The sequence below is a fragment of the Haliotis rufescens genome, unplaced genomic scaffold (assembly GCF_023055435.1).
Source record: "Haliotis rufescens isolate VD_foot unplaced genomic scaffold, xgHalRufe1.0.p SCAF_11, whole genome shotgun sequence".
Lineage (NCBI taxonomy): Eukaryota > Metazoa > Mollusca > Gastropoda > Lepetellida > Haliotidae > Haliotis > Haliotis rufescens.
Window position 1 is genome coordinate 22,216,217 of NW_025963791.1, and position 20,745 is coordinate 22,236,961.

A 20,745-nucleotide genomic window follows, 5' to 3' on the forward strand; every position below is an offset into this window, starting at 1 on the left:
AGATTAATAACAAACACCAATTTATACATACCCCCAACTTTGACGGCATGTTGTGTGTGCTTGTTTATGTGTCCTTCCTTGACATTGTACCGCCGTGACGTTGATTCCGGACACAGTTTGCACTGGAATATTCCATCAACTTTAGCCAGTAAACTCTTACAATGTACATGTGCCGAGCTCTTTTGTGTGCCATATGTCTTCATTCTGTAGACAAAGGTAGAAAGTGTAAAATCAACAAGTTTTCAAAAGAAGTCCTATTTTTCTATTGCTTGAGACTCCAGGACACTGAGTGGTGTAAAGCCACTTACATTTATGAGTACTAAATGAAACATAACGCGTCGATATCCATTATCTTCGCCGTGCATTTATGAAAACCTGTAACCAACTGAAGGTAGGGTGCTACAATGTCTAGGTTACATGGCCACTGTAGATAATAATACTCACGTTTGTTTCACAACGTCCATGCCTGGAAGAAATAAAATAATGACAATATATAAACATTTGAAGAAATGTGTACAACCATTAGAATTCTTAAATTTATGTTAACACTGTTACCAGTTTTTAGCACAAGGTGTAGGCAGTTTCAACTAGAACCAATGTCTTTATAACTAGGAATATATGCTCTTGGTTTATGTATATCACAATTCCATTAACGAGTTTCAGCCATCTCTTTCTATAACCATATATAGTACGAACAATATAGTTAACATATACCATTACTTTAATTTTCTTATTTGTGTGTTAGTGAGTGAATGAGTGCGTGCGTTCGTGTGTTCGTGTGTACGTGTGTGTGTCTATGCAAACGTCCCAATTGAAATAGCCTGAAAACTTAGTGGCACATATGTGAGGCTCACATGTTTCGCATCGAAAAGGTTTAATATACGGGTTTGAAATATTATAAATATTATTATCTCTTTCCTTTACCATTTAGGCATAAAATAACTTTAAAACAGTCGCTCTATACCCCCTTTTAGAAACTATATTGCTTCCCTTTACTACATGGGGTTGTCTATGCAAACGTTCTTATGGAAATAGCCTGAAAACTGAGTGGCACATCTGGGAGCCTCGCATTTTTCGCATCGAAGTAGTTTAAAATACGTATTTGAAATACTATTTTCTCCTTCCTTAACTGTTTAGGCATAAATAACGTAAATGTATTCGCTCTACACCCCGTTTGGAACGCTAAAATACGGGTTTAAAATAGTATTAGTTCTTTTCACATTCATTTAGGCATCAAATAACTTAAAAAGAGTTGTTTAAAAACGCACTTTGGGAAGATATATAGCTTCGCTTTGACACGATCATCGATCCCGATTGCGTGAAGAGATGCGCATCATATTAATTACTGGATTGTCTGGTCCAGACTCGATTATTTACAGACCGCCGTCAAATAGCTCGAATATTGCTGAGTGCAGAGTTAAACAACCAAACAACCAACCAACCCAACCAACACGAGGGGCTGTCTATGCAAATGTCCCTTTGGAAATGGCCTGAAAACGTAGTGGCACATCTGGGAGCCTCGCATTTCTTGCATGCAAATAGTTTACAATACGTGTTTGAAATACAATGTTCACCTTCCTTAACTAGTTAGGCATAAAAAAAAAGTAAACGGAATCGTTCTGTGCCCCGTTTGGAAAACTATATTTGAAATACTATTTTCTCCTTCCTTAACTATTTAGGTATAAACAAACGTAAAAGGAGTCTCTCAATACCCCCTTTGGAACACTATATGGCTTTCCTTTAACACGGGGGAGATTATCTACACAACATCCCTTTGGAAATAGCCTGAAAACTTAGTAGCAAATCCAGGAGCATGGAAATAGTTTCAAATGCGGGTATGCAGCATTATTATCTCCTTCCTTCCATAAGAATGTTTAATGACATAACATAACATAACATAACATAACATAACATAACATAACATAACATAACATAACATAACATAACATAACATAACATAACATAACATAACATAACATGAGAAAAAGTAATATTCAAATGAATGTATTTTACATAAAAAGAACAATAGATACTCATTTCCACTGCGCATATGATAAAGTCAAACCTAAACGCCCTTCACCCTACCGTCTAGACTAACATTTAGTCTCTGAAATCTTATATTACACAATATCCTTCTTGACTCTAAAAATAAAAACAATTCTCTATGCTGATTTCATGTGGAATAGAGCTAGCTTGAGATGGCTAGACTTGCTTTTGTATGCATTTCTAGATTATTATTTTTTCATAAAATAAATATATTCCACGGTCATGGTGCAGGACTACCTACCGTCATTCAATACGTATTGTCCCCGACATGAAAGATACGCGGAGTGCTCTTCTTTATGAAATTTTAATATTTTACGTTTCACATGCGAGCACATACTAATCGAAAACCATTTGAAACCCATTAAACAAAACTCTGGACATATTATACCCGCAAACATGGAGAAAAGAAACGCCTCTATTTTAATAAATTACTAAAAACTAACACGTGACAATGTACATGTTTCCCAAAGTGGCATTTTGAAAGCAAATCCTGCTTCCTTTCCACGTTGCACGAAAATTTAAAAAAATAGTACGTACCTTGCAAGAAATATTTTTTTGGACATGATCCAGTCTTGAAAGTTACATAGCCCTGTTTGTGAGTTCTCAGCGCTCTGTAAATATCTGAGTCTTATTGAGAGTCTGTTGTGAGATGCCCTGGGTATGTTAAACGCTGACCACGGCCTAAGTTTCAAACATCTGTAGCTAGCTGGTGTTAGCACTTTTATCATGAGGCAGGATGTTCCTTGTTTATATGTATCAGTTAGCCCTGTCAACTTCATGAACCTCATTCTTACAGAATGTCAACCGCATGCCCCATTCTGGGTTTCAGGTAGTATGTGCTTATCTTTTAGGATCTCACAGAAGCACTAAATGTCCAGTTATTGCTGTGACATCTCTAACTCCCTAGAAACTCCTCTGGGATCTGGAACTTGCCACAGAATGTATCACGTCACAATTAACAAACAAGTCCCCTAACAGACCCTAAAAGGAAAGAGTCTAGAGTGTCTAGACTTCTTGTTTCCAAAAATGAACATATTCATTCTGGATTAAGAAAGGGCTACCGAACATCAAGTAATGTATTTGTTCATAAAATATTTATTTAATAGTTTTAACAAAAAGTAAAAAGAAAAATGTATACACTTCCTTTGTAGACTTTCAAAAGGCCTCTGATTCAGTTGACAGAGCACTACCCCTAACAAAGCTATTTCAAATAAAATGTCAGGAAATAGTTCTTATAAAGTGAAAATTGACGGGGCATTTCACAACCCTTTAAATCCAACATCGGCATAAGACATGGGTGCATTTTGTCTCCCAGATTATTTAATATATTCCACAATGATCGTCCACCACATATCAAACAAGAAAATAACAAAATAACACTTAATGTTTTAAACATTTGTCATTTGTTGTTTGCCGATGACTTTGTACTTTTTGCCACTTCCAAAAATTCTGCACGAGTTATTTGATGGTCTAAGAGTATTTCGTGTAACAAATAACCTAAAGATTAAAGGTGAAAAAACAAATGTTGCAGTGTTTGGCAAATCAAGTAAAATAGAAGAAACGAATACTTGGACCTTGGTTGGTGCACAAATTCTAGTTATGGATAGATATAATTATTTATGAATAACATTTGAAGCAAATGATAAACTTAATAATAGCGCCAAACCTCCCTTGAAATAGGGCCTAGGTACTACCATAAGCTTCAGTCTACCAATAATCTACCCAAATCTGGGGTATAGACGCAACACCCCTAGTCTGAACAACTTTGATTAATTAATCCCCGAGAAACTGCTGTATATCCATGTTAGGTGTCAACAAAACAACACACAATTGGGCAAGGCGAGCAGAACTAGGATTCTATACTCTTATGTACACAGTACTAATATAAATTACGAATTGCTATCACTATGATGGTTCTTCAACATAGTGAAATTCTGCTTTACCCACTAGGCTCCCCGACCGCCCCGTTCCATGTGAGAGGAAAGCCCGAAGTGATGCAGGTGTCAGACGTTAACCACTTCGGTGAAACCCACGAGCACGGTTGTCGTACTGACCAAATCTAGAAACATAATCGGGGCGAACCGGGATTCGAACCCACGATCATAGATTTCTGGCGTGCCCAAGGGACGCGCTTTTCTGCACAGCGAATTGCTGCGCCTCCGACGACTCGGCCAACCGTGCCCCAAAAGGTGCAAGAAAAAACTGAGGACATTCAGGACAGTTAAAAATGAAATAAAATTAGAATCATATTTCAGTCACTGTAAAATAAGAAAATATCGAGTGCACTTTTCTAAACTAGGAGTAAGTAACCATAAATTAACTATAGAACTTGGAAGACATACAAAGCCACCCACCCCACTACATCAGAAACTATGCTCTACATGTTCAACCATTGATGAGGAAAGACACTACCTACTTTATTGTATCAAACACACGAAAGAAAGAAATATACTCTTTGGAAAAGTATCCACACAAAATGTAAATGTCCACAATAATGAAAACATATTATTTCACCACATCCTCTCAAATATTGAGCCATCAACATCAATTGCATATGTTTCAAATGGATGATGTCAAGCAATAGATTCCCGTGGATCAACCTATGACATTTTATGTATAATATCATCAAATCTGTACTGTTGATATTTTCTATGCATTAAATTATTTCTTTGTGTTTTCAGGTATGTATGTCTGTCTGTATATGTGTATGTATGAATTATGAAGTGTTTTTTTCGGGAATGGAATGTTTTCTGCAATAAATATCCTTTCCAGATACAAATAAATCAGACATAATCCTATTGTACCTATGCTGTCATACAGATCATGAAACAAATATATCCATTACAGTCCCTTCCAAGCCTACGATATTTGGCAAGTCTAGATTACTGCAGTATCAGGGTCTGTACAAATCTGCTGAATTCACAGGCCTTGTAATCATCAGTTAATCTCCAGCTGGCATTAGTGACACCACACCAAGACCTCCTGCTCCTGCTCTTCCCCCTGCCACTCGAGCTCTGGCCAGACATGTGTGATGACATTGGAGACCTGGTGACATATACAACCTTTGTATTTGTTTTAGTTGTTTAATTGGTTGGCATTTCTGGTTAAAAATTAATAGGAACATTCACAAGTTGGCTTAAAGTATTGTCCACTCAAGTTGCCTCACCTAGACAAGGTCGGGACACGTTATGTGAAGAACATTTTCGATGTACTGCTCTTTGAAAACTTTGCAGTCAGAAGAAATGTCTCTGTCTTAGTACTTCTAATAAAAACGTATAGTCTGTCATACAACAATCAAGTCTCGTTAATCCGACAATCGGCTTTATCCGACACTAATGATGGGAACCTATTTAGACCCGTTATAATTAATCCGACAGTCTAGCACTCCGACTCCGACACACCTAATTTGCAACGAATTACCGAAATCACTCATTAATCAGTCTCGTTAATCCGACACAGTGATCAGCGTACTCCGTGGTCATCTGCCCTTTACTTCTATTTTTTAGTGAAAGAATTAATAATTATCTAGAAAATATTGGTGCTTTGGACTATGGCAAAAATTAATAAAAACAAATGTACAAGGTAAACGTTTCGAGATCATATTTAACATGTATCAAGGCATAAAGTCGTGTGAAGATTCATCGTTTTTCTCTAGTAATATCGGAGTAAGACAGGGGGAAAATCTATCGCCAATCCTGTGTGCTCTGTACCTAAATGACCTTGAAGAATATCTACAACAGGAAATACGTAAAGGTATTGATGTTATATCGGAAGATGAAGTAGTTAGAATCTGTAAAAATATTATTGTTTTGCAATATGCAGATGATACTATTATACTTGCAGATAACCCCTGTGACCTAAGAGAAAAATAATATGAATGTTATATTATGAATATTGAAAACAATGGAAGTTGAGTATTAATATTGATAAAACTAAGGTGGTTGTATTTGGATCAAGAAAGAACAATAATGTGTTTAGGATAGGCGATAATGTTGTTGAAGTAGTAGATCACTATAAGTACTTGGGTCTGGTTTTTAAACGAACTTGAAATTCCCTAGCAGCCAAGATGTCGTTAGTAGTTCAAGCTAGAAAAGCTAAGCACTTAATATATATTAGAATACGTAATCTTGACTTGCCAATAGACTGCCAGCTATTATTATTTGATCAAACAATCGTGCCTATATTAACATATGGTTCCGAAATTTGGGGATTTGATAAACTAGATATGATAGAAAAGGTTTACACAGATTTCTTAATATATATACTACGGGTAAAAAAAGCACACCCCACTATTTTTTATATGGAGAGCTGGGAAGAACCCCTTTTACGGATTTAATTAAACAAAGAATGTTGACATATTGGTCTAAGATAACTTATAATAAACCAACGTGTACTGTTATGTATAATGTATTATTTGCAGACTGCTGTAACCATAAATATGTTAAAGGACTATTTGATAGATTAGGCCTTAGTTTTATACGGACCCAACAATTCATGCCAAATATAAACGGATTAAAATGTGTTATTAAAGAATTATCTTTGATCAGTGTAGCCAGACGTGGACAAGTTATGTAAACAACTCTCCCAAGGCAGTATTTTACCGAATATTTAAACATAAACTCCAGTTAGAAAATCATCTGCTGTCGCTACCCTGAAGACTCGGTATCCCGATTACTAAAATAAGATCCACAAACCATAGATTACCAATAGAAAAGGGGCGATGGGAAAATATACCGCGGGAAGACAGAATTTGTAGTCATTGTAATAAACATGACTTAGCTGACGAATATCACTATCTACTAATATATCCTTTTCTGCATAACTTGCGTAAGTTATATCTTCAAAAGAAGTATTTTACAAGACCTAGTGCGATACCACTTGATATGTTACTCAATACTGAAAGTTTATCAGAACAAAGAAAACTAGCACAGTTTGTAAAAGAAATCCTCAAAATGCTTAATTAAATGTATGAGTTTGTTGCAGTTAAACGTATAGTCTCCTGCCTCGTGTCACCATATACGAAATATACGTTTGTTGTTGTTGCCCGCGAGTACACAGCCTTGTGTTTTGATGCGAGACGGGTCGGCGAGAAGCTGCATATTTCAACGGCTGCAGAGATAAACTTGCTCAACAATAAACAATTACTGCTTTAAATAAACAAAACAGGAATAATCACATGCCTAGATTACCTCAATCTCATAAAATCGGATTCAAGTTCTCGCTACCACTGAGGACATCCCATTACAAGTATAGTGCAAACAGAATCTTTAGATTTTGCAGAAATATTGAATAACTTTGAAATCGTTGTCGGATTTTTCGAGAGATTTCTGGACATTAGACTGACAGTGAGAGTGTGCGTGTTTGGGGAGAGGCAGTAGCGTCAGTAAATGATCCTGTCAGACACACTTTCAGTGGCCTGTCAGTGATGGGTGATAGCACGGACGTACATACATCTGTATATACGTCTTTGGTGATAGCAATCTTTACGTGTGTTGAGAATTTCCAGGCAATTATAGCTCTACAGATTTGTTTAGTCCCTGAAAATGAAGAGAGTTTTATTATTAATATATTTCATAACTAATATTTAACAACTGTTTATATCTGTAAAATATGTTAATTTCAGAGAAAAGATGTTCGTCTAAGACATATCATGTCGTCATTGTTACGGTTTGTGGCTGTTTTAGTTTTGAGGCACACTCACCAAGAAAGGGTGATGACCAACAGTAACACACCCCGAGACACCAACCAATTCCAGATGTGAAACGCAGAGATTGTATAAGAAGATATGAAGATAAGATGGAGTAAAAGATATAGCAGAATCACTGCAAACCCCTCACCCCGACTCCTCACCTCCAACCCCCACCAGAGGGAAGCAATATAGTTTTCACCAGGTGGTATAGAGCGACTCTTTTTACGTTAGTTTATGCATGAAAGATTAAGGAATCAGAAAATATTATTTCAAAAACGTACTTAAAACAATTTCCATGCGAAAAAGCTAGGCTCCCAGATGTGCCACTATGTTTTCAGGCTATAGTTTCCAAAAGGGGGTATAGAGCGACTGTATTAAAGTTATTGTATGCCTAAATGGTTCAGGAAAGAGATAATAGTATTTCAAACACGTATTTTACTCTATTTTATTGCGAAACATGCGAGGCTCCCAGATGTGCCACTAAGTTTTCAGGCTATTTCCATAGGGACGTTTTGTATAGACGACCCCCTGTGTTAAAGGGAAGGTATAAAGTTTCCAAAAGGGGATATAGAGCGACTGTTTCAAAGTTATTTAATGCCTAAATTGTTAAGGAAAGAGATAATAATATTTCAAACCCATATTTTAAACTATTTCCATGCGAAAAATGCGAGGCTCCCAGATGTGCCACTAAGTTTTCAGGCTATATCCATTCGGACGTTTGTATAGACAACCCCTTGTAGAAAAGGGAAGCGATATAGTTTCCAAGAAAGGATATAGAGCGACTGTTTTAAAGTTATTGTATGCCTAAATGGTTCAGGAAAGAGATAATAGTATTTCAAACCCGTATTTTACTCTATTTCCATGCGAAACATGCGAGGCTCCCAGATGTGCCACTAAGTTTTCAGGCTATTTCCATAGGGACGTTTGCATAGACAACCCCCAGTGGTAAAGGGAAGCTATATAGTTTTCACCAGGTGGTATAGAGCGACTGTTTTAAAGTTATTTAATGCCTAAATGGTTAAGGAAAGAGATTATAATATTTCAAACCCGTATTTTAAAATATTTCCATGCGAAAAATGCGAGGCTCCCAGATGTGCCACTAAGTTTTCAGGCTATATCCATTCGGACGTTTGTATAGACAACCCCTTGTAGTAAAGGGAAGCTATATAGTTTCCAAGAAAGGATATAGAGCGACTGTTTTAAAGTTATTTAATGCCTAAATGGTTAAGGAAAGAGATAATAATATTTCAAACCCGTATTTTAAACTATTTCCATGCGACAAATGCGAGGCTCCCAGATGTGCCACTAAGTTTTCAGGCTTTTTCCATAGGGACGTTTGTATAGACGACCCCTTGTAGTAAAGGGAAGCGATATAGTTTCCAAGAAAGGATATAGAGCGACTGTTTTAAAGTTATTGTATGCCTAAATGGTTCAGGAAAGAGATAATAGTATTTCAAACACGTATTTTACTCTATTTCATTGCGAAACATGCGAGGCTCCCAGATGTGCCACTAAGTTTTCAGACTATTTCCATAGGGACGTTTGTATAGACAACCCCTTGTAGTAAAGGGAAGCTATATTGTTTTCACCAGGGGGTATAGAGCGACTGTTTTAAAGTTATTGTATGCCTAAATGGTTAAGGAAAGAGATAATATTATTTCAAACCCGTATTTTAAACTATTTCATTGCGAAACATGCGAGGCTCCCAGATGTGCCACTAAGTTTTCAGGCTATTTCCATTCGGACGTTTGTATAGACAACCCCCAGTGGTAAAGGGAAGCTATATAGTTTTCACCAGGTGGTATAGAGCGACTGTTTTAAAGTTATTTAATGCCTAAATGGTTAAGGAAAGAGATTATAATATTTCAAACCCGTATTTTAAAATATTTCCATGCGAAAAATGCGAGGCTCCCAGATGTGCCACTAAGTTTTCAGGCTATATCCATTCGGACGTTTGTATAGACAACCCCTTGTAGTAAAGGGAAGCTATATAGTTTCCAAGAAAGGATATAGAGCGACTGTTTTAAAGTTATTTAATGCCTAAATGGTTAAGGAACGAGATAATAATATTTCGAACCCGTATTTTAAACTATTTCCATGCGAAAAATGCGAGGCTCCGAGATGTGCCACTAAGTTTTCAGGCTATATCCATAGGGACGTTTGTGTAGACAACCCCTTGTAGTAAAGGGAAGCGATATAGTTTCCAAGAAAGGATATAGAGCGGCTGTTTTAAAGTTATTGTATGCCTAAATGGTTAAGGAAAGAGATAATAATATTTCAAACCCGTATTTAAAACTATTTCCATGCGAAAAATGCGAGGCTCCCAGATGTGCCACTAAGTTTTCAGGCTATATCCATTCGGACGTTTGTATAGACAACCCCTTGTAGTAAAGGGAAGCGATATAGTTTCCAAGAAAGGATATAGAGCGACTGTTTTAAAGTTATTGTATGCCTAAATGGTTAAGGAAAGAGATAATAATATTTCAAACCCGTATTTTAAACTATTTCATTGCGAAACATGCGAGGCTCCCAGATGTGCCACTAAGTTTTCAGGCTATATCCATAGGGACGTTTGTATAGACGACCCCTTGTAGTAAAGGGAAGCTATATAGTTTCCAAGAAAGGATATAGAGCGACTGTTTTAAAGTTATTTAATGCCTAAATGGTTCAGGAAAGAGATAATAGTATTTCAAACCCGTATTTTACTCTATTTCATTGCGAAACATGCGAGGCTCCCAGATGTGCCACTAAGTTTTCAGGCTATATCCATTCGGACGTTTGTATAGACAACCCCTTGTAGTAAAGGGAAGCTATATAGTTTCCAAGAAAGGATATAGAGCGACTGTTTTAAAGTTATTTAATGCCTAAATGGTTAAGGAAAGAGATAATAATATTTCAAACCCGTATTTTAAACTATTTCCATGCGACAAATGCGAGGCTCCCAGATGTGCCACTAAGTTTTCAGGCTTTTTCCATAGGGACGTTTGTATAGACGACCCCTTGTAGTAAAGGGAAGCGATATAGTTTCCAAGAAAGGATATAGAGCGACTGTTTTAAAGTTATTGTATGCCTAAATGGTTCAGGAAAGAGATAATAGTATTTCAAACACGTATTTTACTCTATTTCATTGCGAAACATGCGAGGCTCCCAGATGTGCCACTAAGTTTTCAGACTATTTCCATAGGGACGTTTGTATAGACAACCCCTTGTAGTAAAGGGAAGCTATATTGTTTTCACCAGGGGGTATAGAGCGACTGTTTTAAAGTTATTGTATGCCTAAATGGTTAAGGAAAGAGATAATATTATTTCAAACCCGTATTTTAAACTATTTCATTGCGAAACATGCGAGGCTCCCAGATGTGCCACTAAGTTTTCAGGCTATTTCCATTCGGACGTTTGTATAGACAACCCCCAGTGGTAAAGGGAAGCTATATAGTTTTCACCAGGTGGTATAGAGCGACTGTTTTAAAGTTATTTAATGCCTAAATGGTTAAGGAAAGAGATTATAATATTTCAAACCCGTATTTTAAAATATTTCCATGCGAAAAATGCGAGGCTCCCAGATGTGCCACTAAGTTTTCAGGCTATATCCATTCGGACGTTTGTATAGACAACCCCTTGTAGTAAAGGGAAGCTATATAGTTTCCAAGAAAGGATATAGAGCGACTGTTTTAAAGTTATTTAATGCCTAAATGGTTAAGGAACGAGATAATAATATTTCGAACCCGTATTTTAAACTATTTCCATGCGAAAAATGCGAGGCTCCGAGATGTGCCACTAAGTTTTCAGGCTATATCCATAGGGACGTTTGTGTAGACAACCCCTTGTAGTAAAGGGAAGCGATATAGTTTCCAAGAAAGGATATAGAGCGGCTGTTTTAAAGTTATTGTATGCCTAAATGGTTAAGGAAAGAGATAATAATATTTCAAACCCGTATTTAAAACTATTTCATTGCGAAACATGCGAGGCTCCCAGATGTGCCACTAAGTTTTCAGGCTATATCCATAGGGACGTTTGTATAGACGACCCCTTGTAGTAAAGGGAAGCTATATAGTTTCCAAGAAAGGATATAGAGCGACTGTTTTAAAGTTATTTAATGCCTAAATGGTTCAGGAAAGAGATAATAGTATTTCAAACCCGTATTTTACTCTATTTCATTGCGAAACATGCGAGGCTCCCAGATGTGCCACTAAGTTTTCAGGCTATATCCATTCGGACGTTTGTATAGACAACCCCTTGTAGTAAAGGGAAGCTATATAGTTTCCAAGAAAGGATATAGAGCGACTGTTTTAAAGTTATTTAATGCCTAAATGGTTAAGGAAAGAGATAATAATATTTCAAACCCGTATTTTAAACTATTTCCATGCGACAAATGCGAGGCTCCCAGATGTGCCACTAAGTTTTCAGGCTTTTTCCATAGGGACGTTTGTATAGACGACCCCTTGTAGTAAAGGGAAGCGATATAGTTTCCAAGAAAGGATATAGAGCGACTGTTTTAAAGTTATTGTATGCCTAAATGGTTCAGGAAAGAGATAATAGTATTTCAAACACGTATTTTACTCTATTTCATTGCGAAACATGCGAGGCTCCCAGATGTGCCACTAAGTTTTCAGACTATTTCCATAGGGACGTTTGTATAGACAACCCCTTGTAGTAAAGGGAAGCTATATTGTTTTCACCAGGGGGTATAGAGCGACTGTTTTAAAGTTATTGTATGCCTAAATGGTTAAGGAAAGAGATAATATTATTTCAAACCCGTATTTTAAACTATTTCATTGCGAAACATGCGAGGCTCCCAGATGTGCCACTAAGTTTTCAGGCTATTTCCATTCGGACGTTTGTATAGACAACCCCCAGTGGTAAAGGGAAGCTATATAGTTTTCACCAGGTGGTATAGAGCGACTGTTTTAAAGTTATTTAATGCCTAAATGGTTAAGGAAAGAGATTATAATATTTCAAACCCGTATTTTAAAATATTTCCATGCGAAAAATGCGAGGCTCCCAGATGTGCCACTAAGTTTTCAGGCTATATCCATAGGGACGTTTGTATAGACAACCCCTTGTAGTAAAGGGAAGCTATATAGTTTCCAAGAAAGGATATAGAGCGACTGTTTTAAAGTTATTTAATGCCTAAATGGTTAAGGAACGAGATAATAATATTTCGAACCCGTATTTTAAACTATTTCCATGCGAAAAATGCGAGGCTCCGAGATGTGCCACTAAGTTTTCAGGCTATATCCATAGGGACGTTTGTGTAGACAACCCCTTGTAGTAAAGGGAAGCGATATAGTTTCCAAGAAAGGATATAGAGCGGCTGTTTTAAAGTTATTGTATGCCTAAATGGTCCAGGAAAGAGATAATAATATTTCAAACCCGTATTTAAAACTATTTCCATGCGAAAAATGCGAGGCTCCCAGATGTGCCACTAAGTTTTCAGGCTATATCCATAGGGACGTTTGTATAGACAACCCCTTGTAGTAAAGGGAAGCGATATAGTTTCCAAGAAAGGATATAGAGCGACTGTTTTAAAGTTATTGTATGCCTAAATGGTTCAGGAAAGAGATAATAATATTTCAAACCCGTATTTTAAACTATTTCATTGCGAAACATGCGAGGCTCCCAGATGTGCCACTAAGTTTTCAGGCTATATCCATAGGGACGTTTGTATAGACGACCCCTTGTAGTAAAGGGAAGCTATATAGTTTCCAAGAAAGGATATAGAGCGACTGTTTTAAAGTTATTTAATGCCTAAATGGTTCAGGAAAGAGATAATAGTATTTCAAACCCGTATTTTACTCTATTTCATTGCGAAACATGCGAGGCTCCCAGATGTGCCACTAAGTTTTCAGGCTATATCCATTCGGACGTTTGTATAGACAACCCCTTGTAGTAAAGGGAAGCGATATAGTTTCCAAGAAAGGATATAGAGCGACTGTTTTAAAGTTATTGTATGCCTAAATGGTTCAGGAAAGAGATAATAATATTTCAAACCCGTATTTTAAACTATTTCATTGCGAAACATGCGAGGCTCCCAGATGTGCCACTAAGTTTTCAGGCTATATCCATAGGGACGTTTGTATAGACGACCCCTTGTAGTAAAGGGAAGCTATATAGTTTCCAAGAAAGGATATAGAGCGACTGTTTTAAAGTTATTTAATGCCTAAATGGTTCAGGAAAGAGATAATAGTATTTCAAACCCGTATTTTACTCTATTTCATTGCGAAACATGCGAGGCTCCCAGATGTGCCACTAAGTTTTCAGGCTATTTCCATAGGGACGTTTGCATGGACAACCCCCCTGTATTAAAGGGAAGCTATATTGTTTCCAAATGGGGGTATAGAGGGTCTGTTTTAGAGTTATTTTATGCCTCAGTGGTTCAGAAAAGAGAAAATAATATTTCAAACACTTATTTCAAACTATTTCCATGCGAAAAATGCGAGGCTCCCAGATGTGCCACTAAGTTTTCAGACTATTTCCATAGGGACGTTTGTATAGACAACCCCTTGTAGTAAAGGGAAGCGATATAGTTTCCAAGAAAGGATATAGAGCGGCTGTTTTAAAGTTATTGTATGCCTAAATGGTTAAGGAAAGAGATAATAGTATTTCACACACGTATTTTAAACTATTTCCATGCGAAACATGCGAGGCTCCCAGATGTGCCACTAAGTTTTCAGGCTATTTCCATAGGGACGTTTGTATAGACGACCCTCTGTGTTAAAGGGAAGCGATATAGTTTCCAAAAGGGGATATAGAGCGACTGTTTTAAAGTTGTTGTATGCCTAAATGGTTAAGGAAAGAGATAATAGTATTTCACACACGTATTTTAAACTATTTCCATGCGAAACATGCGAGGCTCCCAGATGTGCCACTAAGTTTTCAGGCTTTTTCCATAGGGACGTTTGTATAGACGACCCTCTGTGTTAAAGGGAAGCTATAAAGTTTCCAAAAGGGGATATAGAGCGACTGTTTTAAAGTTATTGTATGCCTAAATGGTTAAGGAAAGAGATAATAGTATTTCAAACCCGTATTTTACTCTATTTCCATGCGAAACATGCGAGGCTCCCAGATGTGCCACTAAGTTTTCAAGCTATTTCCATTCGGACGTTTTGTATAGACAACCCCCTGTGTTAAAGGGAAGGTATAAAGTTTCCAAAAGGGGATATAGAGCGACTGTTTTAAAGTTATTTAATGCCTAAATTGTTAAGGAAAGAGATAATAATATTTCAAACCCATATTTTAAACTATTTCCATGCGAAAAATGCGAGGCTCCCAGATGTGCCACTAAGTTTTCAGGCTATATCCATTCGGACGTTTGTATAGACAACCCCTTGTAGAAAAGGGAAGCGATATAGTTTCCAAGAAAGGATATAGAGCGACTGTTTTAAAGTTATTGTATGCCTAAATGGTTCAGGAAAGAGATAATAGTATTTCAAACCCGTATTTTAAACTATTTCCATGCGAAAAATGCGAGGCTCCCAGATGTGCCACTAAGTTTTCAGGCTATTTCCATTCGGACGTTTGTATAGACAACCCCCCGTGGTAAAGGGAAGCTATATAGTCTTCACCAGGTGGTATAGAGCGACTATTTTTAAAGTTATTTAATGCCTAAATGGTTAAGGAAAGAGATAATAATATTTCAAACCCGTATTTTAAACTATTTCCATGCGAAAAATGCGAGGCTCCCAGATGTGCCACTAAGTTTTCAGGCTTTTTCCATAGGGACGTTTGTATAGACAACCCCTTGTAGTAAAGGGAAGCGATATAGTTTCCAAGAAAGGATATAGAGCGACTGTATTAAAGTTCTTGTATGCCTTAATGGTTCAGGAAAGAGATAATAGTATTTCAAACCCATATTTTACTCTATTTCATTGCGAAACATGCGAGGCTCCCAGATGTGCCACTAAGTTTTCAGACTATTTCCATTCGGACGTTTGTATAGACAACCCCCCGTGGTAAAGGGAAGCTATATTGTTTTCACCAGGGGGTATAGAGCGACTGTTTTAAAGTTATTGTATGCCTAAATGGTTAAGGAAAGAGATAATAATATTTCAAACAAGTATTTTAAACTATTTCCATGCGAAACATGCGAGGCTCCCAGATGTGCCACTAAGTTTTCAGGCTATTTCCATAGGGATGTTTTGTATAGACGACCCCCTGTGTTAAAGGTAAGGTATAAAGTTTCCAAAAGGGGATATAGAGCGACTGTTTTAAAGTTATTTAATGCCTAAATGGTTAAGGAAAGAGATAATAATATTTCAAACCCGTATTTTAAACTATTTCCATGCGAAAAATGCGAGGCTCCCAGATGTGCCACTAAGTTTTCAGGCTATGTCCATAGGGACGTTTCTATAGACAACCCCTTGTAGTAAAGGGAAGCGATATAGTTTCCAAGAAAGGATATAGAGCGACTGTTTTAAAGTTATTTAATGCCTAAATGGTTAAGGAAAGAGATAATAATATTTCAAACCCGTATTTTAAACTATTTCCATGCGAAAAATGCGAGGCTCCCAGATGTGCCACTAAGTTTTCAGGCTATTTCCATTCGGACGTTTGTATAGACAACCCCCAGTGGTAAAGGGAAGCTATATAGTTTTCACCAGGTGGTAGAGAGCGACTGTTTTAAAGTTATTTAATGCCTAAATGGTTAAGGAAAGAGATAATAATATTTCGAACCCGTATTTTAAACTATTTCCATGCGAAACATGCGAGGCTCCCAGATGTGCCACTAAGTTTTCAGGCTATTTCCATAGGGACGTTTGCATAGACAACCCCCTGTATTAAAGAGAAGCTATATTGTTTCCAAATGGGGGTATAGAGGGTCTGTTTTAGAGTTAGTTTATGCCTCAGTGGTTCAGAAAAGAGAAAATAATATTTCAAACACTTATTTCAAACTATTTTCATGCGAAAAATGCGAGGCTCCCAGATGTGCCACTAAGTTTTCAGACTATTTCCATAGGGACGTTTGTATAGACAACCCCTTGTAGTAAAGGGAAGCGATATAGTTTCCAAGAAAGGATATAGAGCGACTGTTTTAAAGTTATTGTATGCCTAAATGGTTAAGGAAAGAGATAATAGTATTTCACACACGTATTTTAAACTATTTCCATGCGAAACATGCGAGGCTCCCAGATGTGCCACTAAGTTTTCAGGCTATTTCCATTCGGACGTTTGTATAGACAACCCCCCGTGGTAAAGGGAAGCTATATAGTTTTCACCAGGTGGTATAGAGCGACTGTTTTAAAGTTATTGTATGCCTAAATGGTTCAGGAAAGAGATAATAGTATTTCAAACCCGTATTTAACTCTATTTCCATGCGAAACATGCGAGGCTCCCAGATGTGCCACTAAGTTTTCAGGCTATTTCCATAGGGACGTTTTGTATAGACGACCCCCTGTCTTAAAGGGAAGGTATAAAGTTCCCAAAAGGGGATATAGAGCGACTGTTTTAAAGTTATTTAATGCCTAAGTTATTAAGGAAAGATATAATAATATTTCAAACCCGTATTTTAAACTATTTCCATGCGAAAAATGCGAGGCTCCCAGATGTGCCACTAAGTTTTCAGGCTTTTCCCATAGGGACGTTTGTATAGACAACCCCCTGTGTTAAAGAGAAGCGATATAGTTTCCGAGACAGGATATAGAGCTACACCTTTTACTTCATTTTATGCCTAAATGGTGAAGTAAAGATATAATAATATTTTAAACCCGTAAATTAAACTATTTCCATGCGAAAAATGCGAGGCTCCCAGATGTGCCACTAAGTTTCAGGCTTTTTCCATAGGGACGTTTGCATAGACAACGCCCTGTGTTAAAGTGAAGGAATATTGTTTCCAAATGGGGGTATAGAGGGTCTGTTTTAGAGTTATTTTATGCCTGAGTGGTTCAGAAAAGAGAACATAATATTTCAAACACGTATTTCAAACTATTTCCATGCGAAACATGCGAGGCTCCCAGATGTGCCACTAAGTTTTCAGGCTATTTCAATAGGGATGTTTGTATAGACGACCCTCTGTGTTAAAGGGAAGCTATAAAGTTTCCAAAAGGGGATATAGAGCGACTGTTTTAAAGTTATTGTATGCCTAAATGGTTCAGGAAAGAGATAATAGTATTTCAAACCCGTATTTAACTCTATTTCCATGCGAAACATGCGAGGCTCCCAGATGTGCCAGTAAGTTTTCAGGCTATTTCCATAGGGACGTTTTGTATAGACAACCCCCTGTGTTAAAGGGAAGGTATAAAGTTTCCAAAAGGGGATATAGAGCGACTGTTTTAAAGTTATTTAATGCCTAAGTTATTAAGGAAAGAGATAATAATATTTCAAACCCGTATTTTAAACTATTTCCATGCGAAAAATGCGAGGCTCCCAGATGTGCCACTAAGTTTTCAGGCTATATCCATAGGGACGTTTGTATAGACAACCCCTTGTAGTAAAGGGAAGCTATATAGTTTCCAAGAAAGGATATAGAGCGACTGTTTTAAAGTTATTTAATGCCTAAATGGTTAAGGAAAGAGATAATAATATTTCAAACCCGTATTTTAAACTATTTCCATGCGAAAAATGCGAGGCTCCCAGATGTGCCACTAAGTTTTCAGGCTATATCCATAGGGACGTTTGTATAGACAACCCCTTGTAGTAAAGGGAAGCGATATAGTTTCCAAGAAAGGATATAGAGCGACTGTTTTAAAGTTATTGTATGCCTAAATGGTTCAGGAAAGAGATAATGATATTTCAAACACGTATTTTACTCTATTTCCATGCGAAACATGCGAGGCTCCCAGATGTGCCACTAAGTTTTCAGGCTATTTCCATAGGGACGTTTCCATAGACAACCCCTAGTGGTAAAGGGAAGCAATATAGTTTCCAAAAGGGGGTATAGAGCGACTGTTTTAAAGGTATTTTATGCCTAAATTGTTAAGGAAAGAGATAATAATATTTCAAACAAGTATTTTAAACTATTTCCATGCGAAACATGCGAGGCTCCCAGATGTGCCACTAAGTTTTCAGGCTTTTTTCCAATGGGACGTTTGTATAGACGACCCCCTATGTTAAAGGGAAGCTATATAGTTTTTGAGACAGGATATATAGCTACTCCTTTTACTTCATTTTATGCCTAAATGTTTAAGTAAAAAGATAATAATATTTCAAACCCGTATTTTAAACTATTTCCATGCGAAAAATGCGAGGCTCCCAGATGTGCCACTAAGTTTTCAGGCTTTTCCCATAGGGACGTTTGTATAGACAACCCCCTGTGTTAAAGAGAAGCGATATAGTTCCCGAGTGAGTGAGTTAAAAGTTAACCAGAGAGGTTGTAGATCGAAATGATTTACCAACAATTTTACAGGTTGGGAGTTATGCAGAAGAAGCATATGATGTGACTGTAATTCTCTTGACTTTACTACTAAGATAATCTAGTTTACCCTTTCTTTACCAATGTGTTGTATTTAACTTAGATTTTATGGTAATGTTGCAGCCATGTTTCATATTTCGTTTCCGATGAAACTTTGATCATTGGTAACATTACATAACATTTGCAAAGGATGGGCATACAAAAGAACTACACAAAGGTCAAACTACTGATCATATGAATCATATTATATATAGTAGCTTCACGCGATGTATGCTCAGTTGGTTTATAAGATTATTTGATGAGAAACAAATGCATTATAACACAAGAACATACTGATATATATCTTTACTATCTATATGGCTACTTTACCTATTTGACACGCTTGATGATAAAATAGTTGGAACTAATTGAAGATGATATTGTATAATATAAATGCATTCCCAGCCGGAAGTAAAGAACGTGTCGTCTGTTACAGACAGCTTGCAGATTAATTATCCAGCCGTCCTCGTCTTTATCAGTTAGGAGGTGGGAGATTTGTTCATGTGAACCTTCACTGAAGGGATTTGTTCCGGGGCCGCGCTGCAGTTTATTTGGCGATGTCGTATCAGATTACAAAAGTGCTGTCATCATTTGGCCTTGACGTGTTGACGGGAGAATGGCGTTGAGCAGCCGGCGGAGAGGGGTTCTTATTTAAGATGACCCAGACTGGAGAAATAGAATAAAAACGCATAATTGAATTCAATAGAAAAACACTGGAACATGCATGCTGAAACAGAACAGTGAACTAAAATGTACCTAAATATAGGTGGCTGGAGGGGTTGGTGCAGCGTTCGAAATACCTGCCTGCCCGACCGTCCGAGACGGGTTGATTTTAACTCGGGCTGTGAGATTTTCGAATCCCCCTGCCCGACGGTCGGGTTATATTTTATAGGTGAAAATATTCTAAATAATTCCCGATGATAAGCATTAATTCACATGTAAAGATGAATGATAAAATGTAACCAAAAAGAAACCCCGTTAGCTTTTAGCCAACCTAACATTTAGCGATGCGCTTATGCTACAAGCAATCAGTTTTCATATTTTTAATTAAACTATCCTGAGAAACATATGATTATAGCGGGCAGGCAGGTTTTGGTAAGGGCTGGCAAGTATTTCTGCTAGCCAGTCCTGTGGTCTGGCTGAAATTTTTGGGAGTTTCATACCCTGGTTGGTGGTGGGGAAATTAAAGGAAACATTATTCAGGAGCTCTTAACTGTTTGGACAATATTTTAAAAGAGTTCAATTTAACTATAAACCCCCACAGTATAGACTTTCTTGGTCAAACTCCTCTCACGGTATTTACTTTCGAAACAAGAATATTATATGAACAGGGTGTTATATACTACCTAGTATGCACTAGACAAATAATGTAACATGTGAATAAGTATAAGATATGTGAATAAGTACTATAATAAGACACAAAAATGTTATCAATGCTTTGGGAAAAGCCTGTGTAAGTCTATGCCTCCTGACCCCGGGTTCTATCAGATAAGGGACAGTCTCGCCACAACACAGCTGTTGCTGAAAGGGGATATAAACAATAACACAGAGATGTGGGTCAGCTCACTGGCACTTTTTACTGGCACATGTGCCGATCAGTGGCATGAGCCTTCCCCATATGGCC

The 20,745-nt window shown here is 37.3% G+C and overlaps 1 protein-coding gene across 2 annotated transcripts in view; it reads right to left on the reverse strand.

Annotated features, from left to right (window-relative positions):
* LOC124148761 overlaps window positions 1-20,054 on the reverse strand; it is a 37,559-nt gene extending 17,505 nt beyond the window's left edge. For both annotated transcript variants that reach the window (XR_007219959.1, XR_007219958.1), the window contains exons 1-3: window positions 19,452-20,054; window positions 445-466; window positions 32-204 (exon numbers count right to left, since the gene is read on the reverse strand). The gene's annotated coding sequence lies outside the window, so the exon portion shown is untranslated. The remainder of the gene's footprint in view (window positions 1-31; window positions 205-444; window positions 467-19,451) is intronic.
* Between the last annotated feature and the right edge of the window lie 691 nt (window positions 20,055-20,745).